At 43.2% G+C, this 23,950-nt stretch overlaps 1 protein-coding gene across 2 annotated transcripts in view; it reads left to right on the top strand.

Annotated features, from left to right (window-relative positions):
* The first annotated feature begins 353 nt into the window (after window positions 1-353).
* The window catches only part of FAM135B (family with sequence similarity 135 member B), a 223,940-nt gene continuing 200,343 nt past the window's right edge, over window positions 354-23,950 (top strand). For both annotated transcript variants that reach the window (XM_068933385.1, XM_068933386.1), the window contains exon 1: window positions 354-436. The gene's annotated coding sequence lies outside the window, so the exon portion shown is untranslated. The remainder of the gene's footprint in view (window positions 437-23,950) is intronic.

Below are 23,950 nucleotides of genomic sequence, written 5' to 3'. Positions count from 1 at the left end.
GGGGCTGTCGGTTTGATCACGGAGCTGCATCCAGGGCCCCGCTCCGCACGATCAGAGCAACCTGGGAGGGGTGAGGGCAGCCCCAGGGCAGGCAGAGAGCCAGGGGCATTAATCGTGGTGGCCACGGTGGCCGGCGCCAAGGAGAACCGGGCGCCGGAGCAGCTGTTGCTCCGAGCACTGCCGCCGCTGCTGCCGCCGAGTTGGGTCACCATAGCAACAGCATCACCGCCAGCATCCTCCTCCTCGCTGGCTCTCCTCCTCCTCCTTAGCATCATCAGGAGCAGCAGCAGCAGCCCCGATAGGAGCCAGAGCCGGCAGCAGAGGCTGCAACCAGCCGGCTGCCTCTCGATACCCGCTCGGCCACCCCGGCCGCGGCGCCGGCGGCAGCCCCAGGGGCGGCGGGAGGTGCACTGCGGTGGGATCCCAGACAGCCCAGGTAAGACCCGCCGGGCTGTGTGTGAACTCCCCCTGACAAATGCGGCGGGTGTCTGGGGCGCGTTTGCGTGCGAGTGTTTGTTGCTAGTTTTTTCGGCTCTCCCGTTTCAACGGCATTGTAATGACAGTTCAAGCCAAGCATGTTTTCCAGCTCCTGTTTGCTGTCTCTGCTGTGCTGTCCCTCTCCTTTTCCCTCACCTAGATACATAAGAAATAATTAACAATATTCCAAAAGATTGGTGGGAAATGGGGTGACTGGGGAACCCAGCGTGATCGGAGTGTGGAACGACTGTGCTCCCAAAATACAAGTGGGCAGCAGCAGCAGAGCAAAGGTTGACGTGGTAATTAATAATCCTTAAAAAAAAAAAAAATGCGACAATGCACTTCTGTCTCTGCCCACTCCACAAATAAATCTCTTTCATCATATTCAGGTGAGAGCTGTAAACCTGAGAGGTGTATGAACAGCCAAGACAAGAAACCTCAGTGTGGTCTAGAACTGGCACGTTTACCTTAAGTGCTTTAAAGCCACACTAAATCATGGCACAATCATCAGAGCTGTGAATAGCATTTTTGTAAAAATACTGCTCTTAAACCGTTATACCTTCTAAAAAGAAAACAAAAAAATCCTGCAAAAGATGCGGGTGTGATGGCCAAGCAGTAAGAGATGCTCACTTCATCTGTGTGAGAAAACATGTACTGGGTGCATTTAAAAAGGTAGAAAGAATAGCTCTAATCCAAAGGCACATGGGGACAGTCCTTGTCATTTTAAAAACAGAAGATATCCAAAGCTGTGGAGTGTCCTTGTGCAGATAAATATCTGTGGATGAGTGTGTACATGTCCGGGGAGCACGAAGGGAGAGAGACTAAGGAGTAAGTTTGAGCCAAGTGCTAAGTGTTTGCTATGTAATGACTGCAGAGAGCTCTTCCACTTCCACGTAACTACATATATATATATATTTATCAGCAGTAAGGAGAAGGAGAAGTGCCGCTAATGTCTCTATCTCCTTCTCTAAACCCCTGCTCTCCCTGTCTGGTGTCCTGCTCTTCCCCTGTCCTCCCCAAACCGTCATTGCCTGCGTGGCTGGAAATGCCCTGGCTTCAGTGATGATCAGCATTTTTAACAGAAGGCTTTCAAGCCTGTCCCATAACATGCTACAGTTATAACTCTGCTTCCTATTTATGCTGTGGGGACAGTCTGGCTATGACCGATACCAAGGGATGTAGCAAAGGCTGAGGGGCACCTGTTATATTAAATCTAGTTTGAAAAAGCAGGGTGTTTTGGTCCAATCCTGTGTTTTGTTACTTGTCTTCGGATCCCACAACAATCAGCATGAGATGGAAAACAATCTGTGTTTTCCCAAAGAGGTGCAAAACAGAGGACCGAATTGTGCCCAGCATTTCTCTTTTATCATAAACCTCCTCCTCTTGCAAGCTACAGGCAACAAGGAATTTTGGTTGCCAGGACCTGGTGCCCAATTCCTATGCAGAATTGTTGTAAAAACCAGCTGGGCACTACCTCCTCTGAAAGTGAAGTCGGTAGGACTGAGGTTAGAAAAAGAAAACGGGGACAAATATTTTTTATCAACAGTTTGATTTGCTGAATAATTTCTTTAGGAACCTGACCTTATCACCACTACTAAAACACACAAGTCTTCTCTACAAGGGGCTGTTTGACCCCATGCTAACAACGGTACTTACAAGCACCAAGTTTACCTGAAGGGGATGATTTTGAATCTTTATATTAATTAAACCAGGCACTCCAGAGATGCAGTTCACGGGACGTTGTACTAGCCTGGCCACATTACAGCGTACCTCTGGGTAGGATTTGGTGTCTGCTTCAAATCTAGAGCATATTTAAATTTTGCAGCTTCTCCTTTGTAATAGCAGAGAGGGAAGGAAAATGCAGTAAAAGCCACAAAAACCTGAATGTGCTTCTGGGACTGAAGCATCGATGGCAGGATCAAAATCCTGCTTATGCATGTTGCAGAGATGTAAAGTACGTAATCAAGGGACACCTCAGTAAGGCATGGAGCAGTGCTCCTCTCATCAGCACAAGCAGATGCTGAAGGTTGGAGGGCTTTGGGGATTTCACATAACACCCCACAAATATTTGTGTATGTTACTTACTTTGCTGCTGGCTGCAAGTAAATGGTTATGGGGAAGCCAGAACTCATGCATGGACTTTTGATTACTACAGGGCTGCAAAACTTCTCTCAGAAATGGCCTTGGAAAGGCAGGGAGTGTGAGTGTTTTCGCATGCTTTGCTGTAGAAATCCCCTGTGGAAGAAGGGCTGTTCATTTATGGAAAGTCAGGCTATTGCATTTGGTGATTTCAACACATCAGAAACAACAAAGATGTTCCCCACCTGGAATAACTGACTTTTAATACTCAGTGTCCCTAACTCATACTGTCACCCGCAGCAGCAGCTCTTTCCCCTCCTCCCCCTTGCTTAAAATGGAAGGCTTAGGAGAGATTTTTTTTTTTTATCTCTTACGTTATGGCTTGTTCTATTGTATTGTATTCTTATAGCAATGTAAGGGAGCACAGTCTTTGCTTTGTGCACGGCTGTTAACAGCTGGGCTCTTGATGCCCACTTAGTGCTGTTCACTAGCACTGTTCTAAGGGGAAAAGCTATTTTTGTACCTAATGATATTATTAAGCATCTTATTATTAAAATCCAGATCCTTATTTTCATTAGTCACCCACTGTGTCTCTCTGGAGCTTAGAACAAAAGAAGACTTATGCAGTAGTCTGTTCACAAGTCAGCGTTTGCCAACAGGTTAAAGCAGAGATTTCTGAAATGCTGTAGCTAGGATGTTTTTTTTTTTAGTTAGTTAGTTTGTTTGTTTGTTCTTCCCAGTAAGGAAGCCGGCATTTTCCAGATCCTACCATGTAGTAACCTGAGACAAGAGATGATCTGATGATGAATGCTGTACCTCCTATTTAGTCTAATAATGCTATTCATTTTATTTTGAGGCTATGCAGAGAATGCTTTTCATAACTCCACTCAGTAATCCTCCTCTGTGTTTTTTTCTGTGTTGCAATACTGTAATTGTTTCCCTTCGCCCTGTATGTTGATTGGCTTGATCTGTTCCTTAACGAGACAGACACATAACCATTGAAAATAAAAGTTTTCCCAGTGACTAAGGTGAGGGTAAGATCTTCATAGACATTGAAAACTCCCTACCTGTGTGGCCCCTTGAAATTAGCAGTTGTGGCCCATCTGTACCTTATAAGGAGATGACCATCTTTTACTGTTCTTGTCCTCTCTCAGGGAACAGTCTACTCTTGGGAGGTTCTCCCCACATCCAGACCATCCTCATGCCTATTCACTGTGGACCTCTGTCTCTGTCTAGTGGATACTGACATTAGCACTTGGAAAGGTTTTCACTCCTTTCTAGTCTAGCCTCAGGTAGCAGAGGCTCTTGGCCTCTTCACTCAGCATCTCCAGGAGTCAGTCAGCCTGCTTACCCTGTGGGCAAAACCTTCCCCACCAACTCGGCGAGATGGACATTGGGTCTGTGCTTCCTGGCTCCACTGTTATGAGGCTTTGAGGAATTTGTTTCTAAGAGCAGGATCAGTGCAGGTGCCTCACGTCATTGGTATTCCTCCTGTCTTCCCTATATACAGTTCCCTTCCTTGCACGCTGGCAGTGCCTGACACGCTGCAAGGCAACTAGGGGCTACGACATCGCATGACCTCTGCTAACACTGCTCCAGGAGGTAATGGGCTGTAACTGCCCGACGCAGTCACAGCTGCCAGCCTGATCCAAGCCCTCCTTCAGAAGGTCACCACCGTGACGTGCCTGGGCTCCACTTGTCGGGTGAGTGAGTCACAAGTTGGCTCCTTCCAAATCTAAATCCCAAAGATATAATTGTATTCCTCTCTCTAATCCTATCATTCGTACCTGCAATGTTAGGGACTCGGTTATTCAGCAGTTTTACTTCTCCCCTGTCTGCCTGCAGCAGACAGAGCATCCCAGTGAAGTGTAAATGGGAGAGTTTCTCTCTTTTCTGTAGCTCATGGGCAGCTGGTACCCATGTATTTGCTGAGCTAGCTCAGTGGAGACCCCTTTGGAGAGAGGGATGTTCTGGATGCTTCTACCCCAAACCACCTGTAAAGCAGATGTCAGTTTGGCTTCATTTGGCAGTTGGGATGTTTCGCGGGGCAGTTTCTTTATGGCTGGAGCACCCACACCTCAGATGGTGTTTCAGTACTGAAGTAATTCCTTTATATGGCTGTGTCAGGTTAAGAGTGATCCTGGTTCTGCAGGAGTCAGAGCAAAACTTATGTGTACACACTGGGAGCTGCGCAGTTTGTCTGGGCTTACTGCAGATGAGGCGTTGTAGATAAATGCAAGATCCTGACATGTCCTTGCTATGGTGCCTGTTGTGTTTTCTCATCCTTAGGATCATAGCTGTAAAACAGCATAATTAGTAGATTAATCTTCAGCTTTTATACATATATGTGTGTGTGTGTGTATATATATGTGTGTGTGTGTGTTTATATTTACATATTTACCAAATTCTTGCTTTTGTACTTTCTGAACTGTGACCTCTAACTAAATATTATTTCTTCTTCACCATATAGTGTTGCAGCAGACGGGCTAGAGCTTATGTATCCTATGGGTCTGTAAAGGAGAAATTGCAAGTATTACTCTCTAGACCACAGACCCGTGTTGGTAATGCATAGCAGTGATTCTAGAAGAAAGCAGTGTCTGTCTCTCTCGCATGGAGACTTCAAATTCTGTCCTTCTGGTAACAGCGTGGCTTTTAAGGATTTGCAGCACGCAACAAAATGACAAGCGGGACTTTCATAATGTAACTTGGCTTGGGAAGGTCTACTCTTCTGCTGCCATCACTTAGCAGCCTGGGGAGCAGGCTCATTCTTTGTCCAGTTACTTGGGCAAACAGAGCTCCCCTTTTATATTCCTATCTCAAATCCAGATCTCTATGGCTGGGGAGGGATCTGGCTCTGCCAGCAGCTTTTAACATGTGATTTTAGTTCTTAAAATGCCACTGACATTGCATTTGTTTCTGGGGCTAGAAACTAGCGTTCCATTACTTTCTTATGGCACAAAGTAATGTGTGTATTACTTGGAGGATGTGGCTTGAGCAAAACATTGTTTGTATCTGTGTCAATTTGTCAGCCTGTACTGCCAAAAGCAGTGTTTCAAAGACTGAACAGTAGGAAAAGCAAACCTCTTTTCTGGGAATGATTCAGTAAAGAATAGAGCAAAAGGACTAGCATTTCCCTCCACTGAATCCTCTACAAGAGGGGTGTTTTATATGAAAATCTCCATCCTTAATATATAATAACTCCCTCTCCTTTCCACTCCTATCCTCTTGTTGCATCTTGATTGCTATGACTTGATGTTACTGGGTGAAGAGGATGCTTGTACATGATGTAACCTCATGTCCCATCTAAACAGGGGCTTCGCTTTTGAGAGTATGAACATTGGGGATGTCTACATGAAACAATCAATGAAATAATCAATGAAATGCATGAGGAAACTTCCCATTTGTTTTGGAGGTGATGGGGAAACGTGGAGCAACACACAATTTAGGGACATCAGGTCTCTTTGTGTACCTCTCCCCTGGATTCGCGTGGGCCAGCAAAATCTGGGTTCTGGCTGCTATTTTGGCTGCTGCAGAGAATTGACCCTCTGAGTGAGATGTCTGGAGCTGAAGATCCAAGCTCACTAGCTGCTGGTGCCTGTAGCAAGTGCACATCCTCCACGTGACTGAGTGCCCGAGTTCAGCAGGTGTTGCATCCTGACCTCTGCCTCATACAGAGGAGCCACGTGGCTTTTCTCTGTTATTAGGACCCTAATTACCCCGTATCTGACTATGCAAGGTTCTCTGTGGGACAAGGCAGATGGATTTCATTAGAGCTGAGCACAGTCTGCTGCTGAAAGTGACTCCTTTTATGGGAGCTTACAGACCACACTGCCCTGCATAAATCTATTCTGCGCCATGCAGCAGCACAGCCTATTTATTTTCTTTGTCTGCCTATCCTGGTTTCTTCAGCTGAAAACATCTCTTTTCTGTCCATATCTCCTCATTGTTTTCTCTCTGTTTCCCTCTCCCTTTGCAGCTGTGTTTAAGCTGAGCCTTGTGAGGGTACAGCCTGTCAGGGTAGATGTTACAGAATATAAAGTTGCATTGTGTTAGGTTCTAGAGTGCTTTGCTCTACAGCCATCCAAGGTTTTCACCGCTGCAATCAATAGGGTGCTTGCCACTGACCTCAGAAACAGCAGGATTCATCCCAGTGGCACAAAAGGCTTTTCAGAAGGAAAGATAATGCAGAAAACTGTGAGGAGATTGTTGTTTGAGGGAGGCCGGGAAGCCTGACCCCAGCCACTGGAAAGGCTTTTGTTGGCTGCTGAGGGTGGATGAAAGTCACGTTCCTATTTGCACCTGGGATGTCATGACCCCAGAACATTCCTCATCTTTTTGTGAGGAGCTGAGCAGCAAAATCAGAGGCATTGGCAAGCAGAAGAGGGACAAGGTAGAGAAAAGTTCATTTCAGACCGGCCACTCTTGTTTGCAAGAAGCGAGTAAGCATCTCCAAGTTGGCCCCAAAGGGAGAGGAACAATAATTCCAGAAGGTTATGTTAAACATCTTTAGATATGTTTTCTCTTTTATGGTGGGAGAGGGAGAAACACCTGAGACAAAATTTTAGATTTTTACATCTATGCTTTTGCCCGTGGAGGGAAGAAATATTGTTGGAGAAGGAAAAAAAAAGGGCGGGGGGAAGAAACCTAATGAGGAATGATCAGCGGACTCTTGCTAATTTTTAATAGTACTGTAAACTGAGCCTTGTTTTGCTTTGGTTGACTTGCGTCGGCAGTGGGTGACATTAGTGCTTTATTAAACTTGCTGTGCCGATAAGCTCATTGGTTTAGTGTAGCTAATAATAATACCTTAATCGAGAAACAGAAGGTGGAATAAATCGACATCAGAATTTGGAATGTAGAAATAGTTGCTGCTAGATGAACTAAAAATATACGACAGCATAACCCTCTTCCCTACAGCAGCACATGCTGAGCACGCACTGGGCTCCGGCTGTGGGGGAAAAATACCTTTTCTTTTGTTTTCCGCAGCTGCTAGAGCAGCAGTTCTCTGTGGTGACTCCAGAGTGCTATGGCCAAGCTCCACCTCAGATGTGGTGGTGCACAAAGCCCCTCATAGTAAGTTAATCAGTATCCTCAGCAAGTTAATCATTAGCCAGAGCCATAAACAGGCTATCTAGGGTGACATGAGAAGCCAGTTTATCCGAGCGTGGGACTACGTGACTTCAGGATCATGATAGCAGACAGTGAGATAGGAGTGACCTGCAGCAGGGACAGGGAGGTAACCATGGCTACTCTGTTCCACTGTTCAATGATCCTACTTGGGGATAAACAGCAGATGTCATGATCCCTGCTGAATTATGCGCCTTAGAGTTATCGCTATGCAAGAATTGTTTATGCTCAAACAGATTTCTCCATTTTCTTCTACAGTCTCCTAGGGCGTCCCCAGCCTGCCTTCTCTGGCTTTACAAGAGTGAAATCTGATTTAGCATGTCCGTGGGTCTATGCCCAGTGATAGGACAAGAAGCGATGGGCACAAACTGAAAAACAGGAAGCTCTGTCTGAACATGAGGAAAAACTTCTTTCCTGTGAGGGTGACTGAGCCCTGGAACAGGTTGCCCAGAGAGGTTGTGGAGTCTCCTTCGCGGGAGATTCAGAAGCCATCTGGACACAATCCTGTGCAATGTGCTCTAAAGGACCCTGCTTGAGCAGGGGGTTTGGACCAGATGACCTCCAGAGGTCCTTTCCAACCTCAACCATTCTGCGATCCTGTGATATGTGTTTTTCTGTTATGAATTTTGAAGTCTGCACACCAGTGCATTAAGAGTGGCCCAGATGCAGTGGTGATGGGGGGACCCTGAAATAGGTTAGCTAGACAGATTTAATTAGGACACATCTAGTGCCAGAATCAGCAATGCAACACTGAGTATCTGCTGCATTGTCAGACAGTAGATCAAAGATGGGGGATACACTGCAGAAGAAGGAAGGTGCTCAGTGAAAAGAGGGAGTTAACTGAGTATGTTTGGCATAAGCGATGAGATGCTTGTCCTTCCTGAACAAAGGACACAAAAGCAACATAGAGTTAAAAGAAGGAATGCAAGAAATGGGCTGAATCCTGTATTTTGAAATTCCTGCATTATAGGTAGTAAAGCCTTACTTGCGGGGGGAATCCTTAGCTGTTTTGGATACAAAGACATACGTGGCTGGGATAGGAGCAGGCAGAGATGTAACTCTAGTGACTTTGTTCCACAGATCAACATGCCTGCAAGGTAGGAGGACTACAGGTGGCCACATCAGCAGTTGAACCCTACTTCCCGTACCAAAGCCAGGCACATTTTTACTGCACTAGCACAGGAACTTCCCTCAGACCAGAAAATGGCAATATATTGTAGGAAGAAATGTACTTAACAAAATTATTTTTAAAAGAGTCAGCCTGGAGTTAAGTCCTTTCCCCAATGCATCTGAATTTGCTTCTGCCTACATAGGTCTCCTTCTGGACTATATTAAAACTATTAAATCTGAGGACGTGATGCTCCCTTGTGTCTCATTTGAAACTTGGAGTCATGGGGATCAACTGCAGAGAGGTAAAGCAGAGTGCAGAGGTCAATTTTCCTGCCACAGGTACCTCTTGGATGGATTCCTCTGGGCTGAGGTTACTCTAGATAAAGGGAAAGCCAAGACAGTAGAGTTTGTTTTCCTTTCCTCCTCAGCCAGTCTTAGCTTCTCTCTGGGAGTGCTATTCTACTTACCAGTTGCTGAAGTGAATAGCAAAAAGCCATTCAGAGGATCATAAGATGGATTTGTAGGATAATTCAGGTTGGAAGGGATCTAGGAAAATCACTAGTCCAACCCCCTGCTCAAAGCAGGCTGAGCTATGGGGTCAGACCAAGTTGCTCAGGGCTTTATCCTGTTGAAATTCTTGCCCTTCTATAAAGAAAAACAGGTGGCCTGTAAAAGCTTTTGAACTGCCAGGACTAGGGTCAGCAGAAACATTCAGAGAGTAAGGAGATCTTATAGCATGTGCCAAGAGCATTTCTGTGAAGACTTTTGACAGTGCAGATATATGAGAGGAAGCTAGAAGAGACGGGGAGGAAAGTGGCATGCAGAGCATCACAGAGGTGAAGAGGAGCATCATAGCATGCTTGGGCTGTCAGGGGCAGGTTCCTTCCTCGGCATAAATGATTTCCTCTGGGGGCATGTGCAATATGGTTGCTAGGGAGAAAGTGCTGATACTTATTGTGAAATGAGTCTGACTTGCCCTGTGTCTGTGTATGGCAGACGACTACTGGGAGTAATGCCCCAGGTCAGTGATTAAATTATGCCTGATTTGAAGACCTTTTACTATACCTGGGATATCTCAAGGCTTGAAGGTGGAGGCTTGAAGAATGGTTTTTAGACAAATCATCTGTTCAGCAGCAATAATCACCAATTACTAAAAAAAGATTATTTTAGAAAAAATCACCTTCCTTAGTCATTTCCCTCTTATTATCCCTTCTTCCCACCATAGCACAGTCTCTAAAATCTTTGCTTTCAGGACCAGTCGCACTGATAATCAGAATTTTTCTCATCATAAGAACATTTTAAAAAGAGTTTGAGGACTAATTATACAATTTTTTCCTCTTTTGTAAAATAGCTTGGGATTTGTAGACTTACTGGGTCCCCATCTCTAAATAATTCATCATGATGAATTATTTAGTTGTGTAAGCTGTGTTGTAGGTAAGGAAATGCTTTCCTTAATGTGTAAGAAATGCAGATATTTTAGATAATTTCCAAAGGAGTAGCTGTTATTCTGCTCTTTTGCTTCTGTCTAGCGTTCAGTTGATTTTTATCATGAGTGTGGTCTTCAGGAGTGGCTGCTGCCAAGTGTGCAGCATGTCAAGGTGACTTCCTCAGGAATGACAATGACTAAACCATTCAGGAAAATGAGGCTTATCAGAAGTCAAGGAGTTCACGTCCCATTGTGTATCTGCAAAGGGCAGATTTTAGAATCACTGTTCATTTTTGCAGAAGTTGGTGATGATGACTTCAATCCACGGGAGAGAGCAAAGATGGAAGGTCTTACTACCTGAGGTTGTCTCACAATGCACTCTCATTCTTGAGCCTTACTTGTGAGATTAACTTAAATTTTATTCTCTTCATATTTCAGTAATTCTCTTGAACTTTCTTTTCTCTCCCCTTCCTTTTTCTCCTTCCAAAACAGATGATTTTTGAAGACTGCATGAATGAAACAAAATGTTGGCATGGTCTAGATGGATTTCCTGACAAGATAAACATTAAGTTAAATGTGAGACATATGCCTTAGTGTGCAACTGTAATTTTATAGATTCTTTTTTATGTTATGGTTGGCAACAGAATTCCTGAAGCCTATTCTGGCTGGAAAGAACAGTATTTCTTGGTCCTAAGATATACACAATCCAAAATCAGTATATATGAATAGCTATATAGTGTGAATGATGGAGTGAATCTCAGTTGTGAGTAGTTTCCATTTTGTCAGATTTTATAAACTGAGATGGTTATTCAGCCATGGTGCATTTGCGATAAAGATGTAGGTCTCATTATCAGCAGCCCCTTTTATGCCTTTATTCCACCTTTGGCATTAAATTGTCAGGGGGCAATGGAACTCCACTTACTCCACTGTGGCACACAGCCTTCTGCTGGGTGGGAATATCTCCTTCAGGGGTGACGCAGGTGCAAAATCAGTGGGGCATTGGCTCTAGCTCGTCCTCAGACACCAGTCTGTGCAGCCAGACCACTGCAGCGGGGTTGAATGTCCACCCCTGACTTTGGGGACACACTTTCTGGACATGGGTGGAATTTAGTTTACTTTACCTTAGTTATCTACAATGGAGTCAACTATATCCCAAATAGCTGCTGATCTTCTCTTTCTGGACAGTGCAGAAGAACAGAAATTTCTAAGGCACTATCCAGACAACCGCTTTTAAATGCCTCTTTTATGAGAGAGATGGATATTCAAATTATGTCTTTTCTCCACTGAGTTAAAGAGAATCTGAACAACTAGTTGAGGAATAACCATTTATATTGTAGATGTCTGTCTTTTAACGAGGTGAATCCCATCTTCTTTATCATCAAAACATGGAACAGAACATCAACATGCTCAACCTTACCCTCGTCTCCAGGTGCTGTTGCCACTTGTTTATAGGTTTCCTGAGAAGGGTTACACAGTGATCTTGTTGTAGAAGTGGCCATATGCAAGCCTCCTGACTGCTATTCAGGTTTCCCATCTGTTCTGGCTGTTGGTAAGACCATCTTTCCTCTGATCTACAATCTTGTCCCTCTGTACGCTGTTCTGCTTTGCGTTGCTGCTCCGCTTGCTGCGTTACTGTAGCAAAAGAATGGTGAAGCAACTCTTGGCATTGATCAGTTTTATGTGGAAGGTATGGGAGAACATTACGTATCTTGAGGTTTTTTAAGGGTAAGGAACACTCAAGGAATGAACGGCATATTTTTGGCAAAAATGTAGCATGTTGAGGGAAGCGGGTTTACAAGCTTCAGTTGTTCAAAGACCCATGAACCAGTTCGGATTATAAAAGCAATGTAATCGTCTTAGCGCAGTGCTCCGGCTGCACCAGGACACCGTCAAGATCTACCCCTGTTCAGTAGGTCCTTTAGCCCAAGCAGAGTCCCATCTTCATTCAGCTATCCTCTTCTGACCCCTGAGAGAGCTTGTTCAGGCACACCTCTGCAGTGGGTCCACTATGCAGTACCCTTTGTTTGGAGGAATACTTTAGTGTTTTGTGCGGGTGCCTTTATGGGAACAAACAGCTTCTCTTAAACATATATGCTTATGTGCGTCTCATAGCTTTCCATATTTTAGCATATACGTTTCTAGTATTTGCAGAAGTTTTGTTTATGCATTAAGGAAAAAAAATGGTGGAGGAAATTTCCATTATTCACTAGCAAATCTCTGCAGATAACACTTTTAGTTGTGAATATCTCATTTGTACCTCAATAGTTGGAGGATGGAGACTGGAATTTGATTCCCCATATCAGATGAATATCTACCTGATCGGTGATGCCCTCACCACCTGTGGCTGGCACAGGGGCCTGCAGCAGGAAGGAGGTGAAGATGCTTTGCAGGCTGCCAAAGGTGGGAGCAAACGCTGACGTGAGTCACTATCGCTGCCGGTGGAAGTAGGTAGACAACCCCGAGTAGATAACACCATTGTACGACAGCACCGACACCAGCGGGGGATCTGGTGGGGTGAAGAGCACGGATCCTCCAGGATCACACTCTGTTCTCTGTAGAGCATGGTGAACCTTGGAAAATTATTCCAGAAGTCTTCACTTCCCTTTTAAACAGAACAGTTTAGGTGTTGATCTCATTATGTTGAGAAGATAACGTAAATGGTTGCTTACTTCTCTCTTCACCGTTGTGCAACGTATTATGTGATCTTGCACAACTGTTGTTCACCCACTCCTGTGGGTTGCTCTGGTGGGATCTGCAGGTCAGACAGGTGGGTTATCTGCAGGAATCTAAATTATTTAAAATTTTTCCCTCTTCACTTACAGCCTGGAATGATGGAGCTGCTGAGAGAAAATAGAAAAGTTCTTCCTTTTAAACCTTGCGAACAATATTTTTCTCATGTTGTTTATATTTATCTCATGAATCTTCATCGAGTCTCAGCAAATATACCAGAAGTGTTTAATATATTACCTCCATGATCTGGATATAGGGATTACAAAAAAGTAATAAAGATGGTTGAAGATGCAGAATTATTACACTCAGATGAGGCTTAGTGAAACTTAACCAAGCTGCATGAAGGAAGATCAAATTCTCTGTTGATGAATACAAAGGTAATGTACAATGGAAAGAAATCATTTGAATGACTCAGACACCTTGCTAAGTTCTAAGTAAATTGTTACCACTTGAGAAGGAGAACCCTCAGATAACCTTTTTTCGTAAGCTGTTTTCTCAAGGAAAAAAACCTCTTCTGTAAGTAAACAAAACATTTGATGCATACAGACTGGGAAGAGGATTAAATCTGAAAATAAAAATTAATCGTATTTTTCCCCTAGTGAAATATTTGTCAATTAAAAAATGTTTTAATTTAAATTAACAGAATCCTGTGGGAAGTACTGGTCTTATACAATTTGGTTTGGGAAAAAGCTAGAAACTAAGTGTTTCATAATCATATTGGAAAGTTCAGGTGGTTTTGATTTTAAATTCCTTTTTCTACTTCAAATTGCATCACTTTTAGAAAAAAAGTCATACGCTTAAAAAAAAAAAAAGGAATGTGCTGATTCATTGAAACAAAATGTTTCAGATCCACCATGATATTTTATTTCTGCCAAAAATGTTATTTTGTGGGAAATACAGGACTTTCATTTTGAGTCTGAACACAAATACAGACATGCACCCACTCACACAGTGAGAGGTTTTCTTGCTGTAGGTCCCACTTTGCTCTCCAAAATATTACGGCGTCTTATCGGAAGTGTGACATCCTCTAAAACAGTGTGTTTTAATCTGGTCGCTGTGTCCTATGGAGTATATGTTGTAAGTGGGAAGCTTCAGAAGGAGGTGGTGAGAACTACTAATATAGGAAGATTTTTTCATGCTTTGGGTTTGAATAGACTGGATATGTTATTTCAGGTCTAGATGTAGGAAACTCCTTAACTGAGTGGTCTCAGCTCCTATGAAGTTAATGAAAAAAGTCTTACAGCCTTCAGTGGGGAAGGGTTTTCGTCCCTAGTTTGGAAGTCAGCAAGCTAGCTCACATGCCAGGCAAGGTGCAGGAGTGCTCTGAGCAACTAGTTGCTGAGTATCTAAAATAATAATCGGGGAAGACAATTTACATTTGTCTCTTTTCATCATTTTTCAAAATAGAAGAATAAGATGGCATTCTGTGAAAAGAGGGACAGCATACTGATTGTAGATTAGCAAATGTTTTTGTATGATAATTAAACTATTAAGATTGCTAGAAAAAAATGGAGAGGCCTAGGCTTTAGCAGAATTGAAAGAAAGAAAATAGATAAAAAAGTATTATTCTTTTTAACAGCCAGTGAAAGTGTTTGTAGCTACAGATTGTGTCTGAAATTGCTCAGGTCCTGATGCAGCATGTGAAAAAAGTGGAAAGATTCTTATTAGATTCATTTTTTGCGACAATGTAATATTTGGAAGCAATATCTGAGGGAAATTATGACAAAACCTGCCCATTGGGAGACACATTCTGTAACTCTTCATTGTAGAATTATTTTTATTTTTTATTAAACCCTCTGTCGTTGGTTTTGCTGTTGCATATCTGTGTGCCAAATCTATCTCCAGGACCCTGAAGTCTTAAGACGAGTGCTGGCATCTAAATCTTGGTTCACAAATCCCTACGTATACATATAGACCTCTTTTGAATTTGTATTTCTTTTTTTTTTTTTTCCACTGCTGAAACTGTTTTAGTCTAGGTTTTAGTGGACATAATACTAGATTTCAGTGTGCAGAATGCTATGTGTAGCCTGCTTTGCTTTTTATTGGCCGCAGTGCACTCCTTGCTAAAAAGCTCTCAGACCGCTTGGTTTTGGTGCTGCATGCGGTCCTCTGAAGTAATTAAAAAAAAAAAAAAACTAGTTAATTAAGTTTGTATGCACTTGTTTTTTGTGAAAATGAGAATTCATTCATTCGACAGGCAGAAAATAACGATAGTGAACGCTATACCAAAAAGGGGGGGGAGGGAATAAAGGCGCTGTGGAAAGCTGGGGCTCAGCATGCACACAGGGAAATAAGATGTTCATGATAACAGCATAAAAAAATAATGATCTCGGAGCATTTTGCCTTTCACCTGCATAATGAACTTGTCCTATAAACTGGTTGTTAGCAATCTCTCTTCTTCAGGGCTCAGAGCAAACCTATCTGCTTTACCGCAGTAGATTAAACCATTCAGGGTACTTCTCAAGAAAAATCTCCATCGTCCCATAGTAGGATTTAATATTTGCTGTTACGGTGTAACTGTGATTGTAAAAGGCGGTTGTTAAGAAACGCTGTGTTCATGATGGCACTTTAAAACAGGAAGGCTAAAAGTAGCAAAGCTCTGGTAGATGATTTTCTTCCTTTTTTCTCTCAGCTTAGAAACACCCCTTCACGGTTTGCCCCTTCTCTTTTTCCTCTTTGGCTGTATCTTCTACAATGTCCCCTCGGTCACCTGAAGGATAGAGGGGAAATTGTGTAAAATAGGTTTATATAAAACCGACTTCTCCTAGTGCCTGGGCCCGTTTTTATCTTCATGTCTCCACACTGCAGCTTACCGCAGAAACAAGGGGAAAAGGCTGGAAATGGGCTGATAGCTATTTCACTGCAAAATGTTTTGTGCCATTACTGCTTCATGTAAATGTGCCCAGACATAATCCTCTGAGTGGAAAAGGGTCTGAATTTAGTGATGCTTCAGCTCTTAATAGGATTGGCCTCTTCTTCCCCAGTTTAGTGAACACAGGCTGCCTGTAGCCTCCTGTGGACTTCCCCTTGCGTCCTTCTCTCCTTGTCTCGGTTTCCCTCCATGGGAACCTGCCACGTTTCTGTTCCATCTCAGCATTCAGCCTAGCAATGAACTGTGCTAACTGCTAAGGCATGGTTCGCGGGGGTTTGGCTTTTCCCTCTTGTCCATCCCCTCGTTAGCCAAGATGGGGAGCTGCGCTGGTTCAGCTCTTCTGGTTCTGCAAAGTAGCTCCTCCTTTTCCTCTCTCCTGTTCTCCTACAAAAGTAAATCTCATTTCTCACACCTTCTTTCCCCCTCTGCAGAGTTTAGGAAGGGTGATACTGAGGAGGTCTATCCTTGTGCTTCCTTGTCTGGTAAGAGATGCTTAATGCCTTCCCTCCTTCGGCTTGTTGTTATCCCTGTTTCTTGGAAGCGTAATGTGGATTCTGCATCCCCAGGAACTTGTTCAGCTCTGAGGACTGAACAGGTCCCTGAAAGCAACTGAAGTGATTTTGCTGATATCTGTGGCACCTCCATTTTAGGTGGGCTTGGAATTATCTATATTCTCTCTCTTCTCTGGTAAAAGAAGATGGATCATCCACTTTCGTCATGCGTTTTTTCACTTCTTGCGTTCACTGGCTTGCCTCTCTGTATCTGCATTCCCTTTCCTTCCAACCTCTAAACAATCCCTGCTTCACCAAAATCTCAGTGCTTTCTACATGGAGGGAGTTTTCTTTCCCATCTCTGTCTCCTTCTGCAGAGCTTTACCCATCCAGGTCCCTGGTACTGAGGAAGGGATCACACTCTCCCAAGCAGGATGATGTTCTTAGATCCATCTGTCTTCTGGAAGGACCCCATCCTCTTCTAATCTAAGGAGACAAGAGGAAAAAAAAATGACAATCATCTTTAAAATTGTTCCTCTCTAAGTGGTTGCAACTAATTATGAGGGCTACAGCTACTGCGCGATCAGCTAATAAACTCCTCAAATAGGTCTTCCAAGTCTGTATTAGAAGTCGATGAGTCATAGTTGCACCAGCTGATTGCAAAGAAGTGGGTGGGAGGGGAATAGGCCCTGTACTTTGTACTGATGAGGTATGAATAAAGAGCTATCAGCAGGCCTGGGAAATGAGCATGGGTAACTCTGGATTGACAGCTCTGCAGCAGAGTACGCAGGCGGCTGACTGCTTGTCAAAAAAGTAAACCCTAAGCTTTTACATTAAATTACACCTTGAAAACAACCTGCCCTAATGATGGAAATGGGATATCAGCAGTGGATCAACTAGGCTTTGAGGCTATGCAGTTGAGCCCATGCAGTACAGGTTTAACTCTCTGCACTCCGCCTTGTCCATTTATATGCTGCTCCTTGAACAGGAGTGTTTGGAATAGGAATGCACCATGGCTTGAGTCAGATCTGAAAACTCATTCAAGTTTCAGCATTTAAGATCAATATGACAAAGGCACGTGCATACGTAGTCCTTTATAGCCAGAAACTCCAGATAGAAAAGTCTCTTCTGAATGTGAGTCTGCTTGAGCCTGGCATTTGGTGAGATATGGCAGAGGGTCCTTTTATGCCTATATGATTTTGCAGAGGCCAGGGTATGTGGTATTTGATTGGCTACGAAGCTCTGCAGCTCCAACCCTCAGTTGAGTGAGGAATTCAAAAGGAATTATATGGCCTTGAGAGTAAAACCCAAAGCAATGGAAACTGAGAAAAGGATTTTGTACACGCCACTGCAGCAAAGCAGCCTGCCTTTCCATGTTTTGCTGCTCGTTCTTACTGGGGTGTGTTTGTCACAGCGCTAGATCAGAAGAGGTTTGTCAGCCGAGTGAAGCTCAGCCCTGGCGTGCAGTTACTTTCCGAGATTTGGAGAGAGTGCCATCTGCCTGGACGAGGCCTCCTGCAAGGGCTGCCCCACTGATGGGTGAAGCTTCTTGTGGGTCACAAAAGCATACACCACTATGCAGCATTTCACTGAAAATAGCTGTTTCTGTGATTTACATTTTTGAAAGATAAGTGCAGCCGAAAGGATTTACAGGATTAGGGTTTACAGCAGATAATACTTGAGAGTGACTTGGCTGGTGGGGGCAGGGCTCAGAAAACACAGGTCTTATGCTCTGTCACTGAATACAACCTTAAACAAATTACTTATGCTCTGACTTGTCTTGGAAAACTCACACAACCTAGTCTAGGAACAGTGTTCTCTGTTCTTCTTGAAGAGATAATGCACTTACTTTCTTTAGCACATCTTTTGTGGGGTTTTGAGGTGTTATCTGGCGTTTTAAGGTGTGCATACCGGCTTGCTGCCTCCAGCATGTCGTAAGGTATGCAAAGCAGCATGCAGTCTTGCGGATGGATGCACAGTGGTGAATGGAGAGTCACTGAGGTTATTTCAGCCTGGGGCCAACAATACATCTCATATTGGGAAACTAAGAAGTTATGGACCACTCATACCTGGGGGATGGAGAAGTTATGGACCACTCATACCTGGGGGATGGAGACAGTACGAGAATGCACCCTTTCGCAGTATGGGAAGGCAGTCCGCATCGGCCCATTTGGGGGAAAACAAACAGATAAACAAAGTTCCAGGGCAGGTTAAAGCAATTCAGCCAGACACATCACCAATAACTGATTATTTGCAGCCAAAATTACACCTGGAATTGGTGTTTTATATCTTAATTAAAACAAAGCCATCTTTATCAATAAACTGACAACTCTGAGCAGACATTTCCTAGTGCATGTTAATCCCTCAGTCTCTTTTGATTAGTAGATGGGATTACATTAAAATCGATCCTCCTCCCGAGGTCCATTTGTGCGCTCTCTCTCAGTACTGAATTACAAGACTGGCCTAGTGCCAGGCACCGGTCCCCCATCGGGACAATGAAATCACAGCCGCAGTGACGCTCATTTGTGTTTTACAGTATGCCACTTATTTATTACAATGGGCTCAGGAGGCTTAACGCCTTGGTGAGATATTATCTTAGGCTTCAGATCTCTGTCAAACCTTATTACACTCTTTTCAGTTCAGTTTGCACGTAACCGACTTTTGAAGATAGGAGGGGAATGGTAAGGAAGGAAAACAGTGTAATATTTACAACCTTGGTCTAGCGGGTTTTCCCCAATTGCTCAGGCTGACCTGAGGGAATCGTTGAGTTTACCTCTGGCACAAAATGCCACGGGAGGTGCTCAGAGGAATGGGCATCTGTATGGAAGGGTGTGGATCATATGAAAAGATGGGCCCTTCTGGCTCGCATTTGAGCTTTGGGTAGCTGAGCCCTGAAAGAATTTGTTCCTAAGTTTTGCTATATTGTTGTAACTGTTCTTACGGCCCCTGTGAAGCTGCTAGGAGTCAGGGACATGGTCCTTACTGAAGTAGAAACAAGAGCAGAGAAGAACTCTAGCTTCTTTGTTTTGTGTTTCGGTATTGTTTCTTAGAAATTGAGAGTAATTAAAGCTATGAATAGTTCTTCCTAGGAAAAATGAAAAAGCTTTTTAAAAACTAACCGAGAAGAGCTGTTGACAGTCTGGGAAGAGTAAGAGCTGGACAGCTTTCCATTTAACTCCCTCCCACCTTTTCCATCTGTAGATCTTGTCATCAGTCAGCAAGCCAGCCAGGAGACTGCGATAGCTAAGTGGTGTGCATTCACTTAAGGTTCAAGATTGCATCTTTCCTTTCCTCTCTGATACCCTTTAGTAGTCAGTTACTTTCATAAAGTGTGCTGTGTTCCTTGACTTGCGTAGCTGTGATGTGGAAGCGATCTTCTAACACCTGACTGGTTCAGTGGCATTCGGGGTTACACCAGTGTCTCACAAGAGCGTGAACTGATCTCTTAGCTGAGTCTCTAAGCACAACTCTGAGCCTGCCAAGGCTCAAATGTGAAGTGCAAACATATATACATAATTTGGACAGGAAATATAAAATATTATGGTATTCTTTACACTGGCGTAAACAAAATTCTGTATCACTTTTTGCTTATGTGATTTGGCATTTCTAACATAATTAATGCTCTGTGATAGCGCTAAGAAGGACGCTGCGTCTGGAAGTAACGTGGGATGGGAGTGAATGATGCTCCTTGAAATGAGGAATGCGAGAGACGCAGGATAGCAGACTAATTATGTAGCTTGTTTTCTTTCTTTTTTAAGGCAGGTCAGATTACTATGATTGGTGTTGAATGGAGAAGAGGAACGAGTTATGCACTGTTTTGGATCTGTTTATTTTTCTTAAATTGCTGACAGCTCTATCTTTGAAAATCTGGGAGGTGTGGTGGTAGGGATTTCAGAGAGAGAAAGAGGGATACGATGCCTCTTTGTAACTTATAGCAGTGAATCTCTTTGGTGAAGAGACACCTTGAGTACATATCAATTTTTTTTTTCTTATAATAGTAGCAATACCCAGAGTTCATAGTTTATCATTTTTCACTGTGCTTTAGCTGATATTTCACCTCTAAGCCCTCAACTGTGCAAATATATTAAGTTCTACACAACGTTGCACATCTTCAAAAACACTAGGAAAGTTTGAAGGGGGGGGTGGGTGCTAAATTTTTATTTTTTACTGTGATCTTTTCACTCAGGAAAGAGCAGCATTAATTAGACTGGTTAAGACACAGAAATGTTAACAGGCTTTGCCAAGTGAAGTTGACGATGATAATTTTGTCTTGGAATGACAACACGAACACTAACATATGTAGCTTTAAAACAGCTAGTATCTTCTGTAGTGCATGGAGGTAAGAAACCTCCCATAGAAAACTAAGAAAAATCAGATACCAACGATATTAAGGGACTGATTAAAAAAATGTGCAGATTGGTTCCTGTGCTTCAGAAGTCTTCACAGATCTGAGGGGAATTCACAGAATCTGGTTTCTTCTCCTTCATACGGGCACTTTCAGCATAAAAACTGTCGGCGTCATGCTGTTATTTTCCTGCAGAATCAGGGCCTTTGCACTCTATGCAGTCTCCAGAGAGCCCCGTAGTATAAATCTGAGTTGTGTTTTCTTGAGGTACGGTCTCATTTGACTCCATTCGGGGTTCTCCATTTTGTTATATGATATCTGACAAAAAGCGAGGATGAGGGCTGGAAAATTTCCCTTTATATTTCAAACTGTTTCTTAAGTCTCATGTGACCAAATCTCTCCATGCAAAGGATCGTTTTATTCCTTTTCATTTCACTTTATTTTCTCAGGTGTTAGTGGCTTTCCCTTAGCACAGAAAGCTTGTGCTAAGCAAAACACTTTTCTTTTTATGCCTACCTAGCTGTATACAATCTGGAAGTTGCTTCTTACTCCAGCAAGCACGTTACTGTTGTGATGAGCCTTGGGGATTCCTGGGTTTCCAGGTACCCGAGCTCTGCAGCTGCACTCCACCCTCCAGTGTTGCCGGTAGTAATTGTTTCCCATAACACTTCAAATGCGTTTTATCAGCTGACAAATTTATTCTGGAGTTTGGGGAGAGGCTGCAGATTTTTTTGACTGCCACAAAATAAACCAAACCAGTGGACCTGTGCATGTTTGCGAGAGCAAGCCGAACTGTTGCTTAGATTTGTTTGATTTTACTAGAAATGTGAGAAACGCATTTTGGGAGCAATCAGTCCAGCGGTGCCAACTCGGTATTTGATAGACAGCATGAAGAAACATCACAAAACAAAGCGCAGTGATTTGGAGCGTATTGTGGATAGCAAAGTCTAATCCCCTGCAGATTTGCTTGCTTGGATTTAGACGCAGGTTGGCGCTATTCACCTGGACCCACTCTACCCTGGGTATTGTACCACCAAAATAAGGCTAGACTGTAGCAGGACGTGAGCTGCTGTGTGTCAGGTTGACCTTAGTATCAAGTTTTATCTGGAGAAACAGAATCTACTTTCTTAGATGTTGCCAACAAGTTCATTGCGAAGACTTCTGCGCTCAATCAGCACAGTCAGCTTTTGCACAATGTGTTGGAAGAGTACCTGTGAGATAGGTCATACTGCCTTTAATTAGGTGTTCTCTCATTAGTGGAAAGATTTCTTTTACATGATTTACTGTCTACTGAGACAGCATTTGATCTGACATCTGATCTGACATAAGGAAAAGAAGCACTTCTTTGGGCTTTCTCAAACGTATAGACACGAGCAGGCTGTGGCTACTGCACATAGTTCCCTTACGCCTTTGCTGCATTTTCTGAGCTACAACAATTCTGTTCTTCCTCAGTAGCTTGAATCCTTTACGACTCTGGGGCTGACCAAGTTGATCCTTGCTCAAGTCACTCCTTGCTGCAGGTCATGGTCCCTCCTTGATCGATGCAGAAGGAGATGGCAGCACTTTGTGGCCAATTAATCATCAAAATGGCTTTCATGATGTTGGCTAATAAGAGACAAAGTAAAGAGTTTAGATCCTTCTTTGAAGTAAGAATTAAGTTTGATTTGGGGTATCTCTCGGTACATTTACTGCCAACTATCAGCATAATACAAAAAAAAAATCAAGCTGCTTCCACTCATTCTGGGTATTTTAAGTTGTTGAAACTTATTTCCAAAATGTAGCTATAGAGAAGCTTTTTCTTCACACCTGCGTTCCCCCACAGGAGTACTAAAATATCGGAGGTGGGCATAATCAACAATTCCAGTCAAAGAAACATTGCGGGGAGACAAGGTGGTTTCTTGAGGAATTTGCTTACCTAAAAGGATTTGCTGGTGCCTAACCAAGAAAAATGTCACAGTGGGAGTTAGTTTTTCAAAAAGAGGAAAAGCTTGGACTCCCTGAAGTCAGAGTAAGACTTTTCTTGGCTTGAATAAGACCAGGATTTCACCTGCCAGCTTTTCAGAATTAAGCTTTCTCAGGCTTACTGTTGTATAATCAATAGTTGCTGCAAGAACAGCATCCACAGATGGAGGGTGACTATCTCTGTAGCAATTTCAGATATGAAATTTTGTTTTTCAGTTTATCTGCATCTAGCAATTTCTTAATTATAGTACCCAGCACTTACAGCTGTTTACCTCTTCAAAGCACTGCACAATTATTAACAAATTAATTGCTGCTTCATTGCCCTGTGAAATATCCGGATAGTTATCTGATTATCAGATCCTCCAGTAAATGAGAATAATCATATTCGTTACCGGCCAGGTGACATACGGTAGAAAATTCAGAGCATTTTTTGCTGTGAGGGGACACTGCGACCATCCATTCTGTTTAATTGCATTGCAAAGTTTTTATCATGCTACAACATAAATCCTACGCTGTGGCAGGTGACTTCTGAACAACAGGAAGAGTGGAGGGAGGTTTCTCCAGCCATGGGAGCAGAGGAGCTTCTCTGCTCACATGGGGATCCACAGTGGTGGGAGTGTGGCTCAAGAGGCAGAGGACAGAGCTCAGCACTGTTGTCTTCGGAGGCTTGTCCTGAGAAGTGGGAGTGGAAATGCTATGGATGAAAGGGATCATGTCTGAAGGGTTGCAATTAGAAGGAGCGGACAGAAGATCTGAACCATACAGTCTTTCTGGAAAAGAGGAGCTTCTGCTTCGTTGGTATTCTTTCTTTCCCTTCTACAAATTTAAGTCTTTCTTTCTAAGAAAATATGATCTAACGTGAGGATTAATTAGACTGTTAACCACATTTATCTCCTTTACACAAGAGATCATTCCCTGATGAGGGGAAAAAAGGGATGTTTTATAACGAGTAATGAAAATATGGCAATTTAGGGAATTAGCATACTGTAGTGGCTGACGCAAATGTTTTTCTATTTATAAGACTAAATATGTTAGGCTGTCAGAGCCTCGGGAGCTAAATGCTGGGAATGATGGACCCCTAGTGCCAAGGCTGTACAAACAAGCAAGAGGAAGAGTTACTTGCTGAGGGCAAAGAAGAGATCTAAGTGACATGGGAAATGATCAGTGCCTAATAAAGCTCCCGTTTCTGTGTCCCCCTTACAAAGCCTACATGTTTTAAAATGTAGATGTGGATATTTGAACACATTTATCATATTTAAGAATCTTCAGATCTTCCCCCAGATAATGTTAATTAAACTTTTCTGGGGAGGAGGCATACATTTAACCTTTGT

The sequence above is a fragment of the Struthio camelus genome, chromosome 2 (genome assembly GCF_040807025.1).
Source record: "Struthio camelus isolate bStrCam1 chromosome 2, bStrCam1.hap1, whole genome shotgun sequence".
Lineage (NCBI taxonomy): Eukaryota > Metazoa > Chordata > Aves > Struthioniformes > Struthionidae > Struthio > Struthio camelus.
This window is presented reverse-complemented; position numbering and strand designations above follow the sequence as displayed.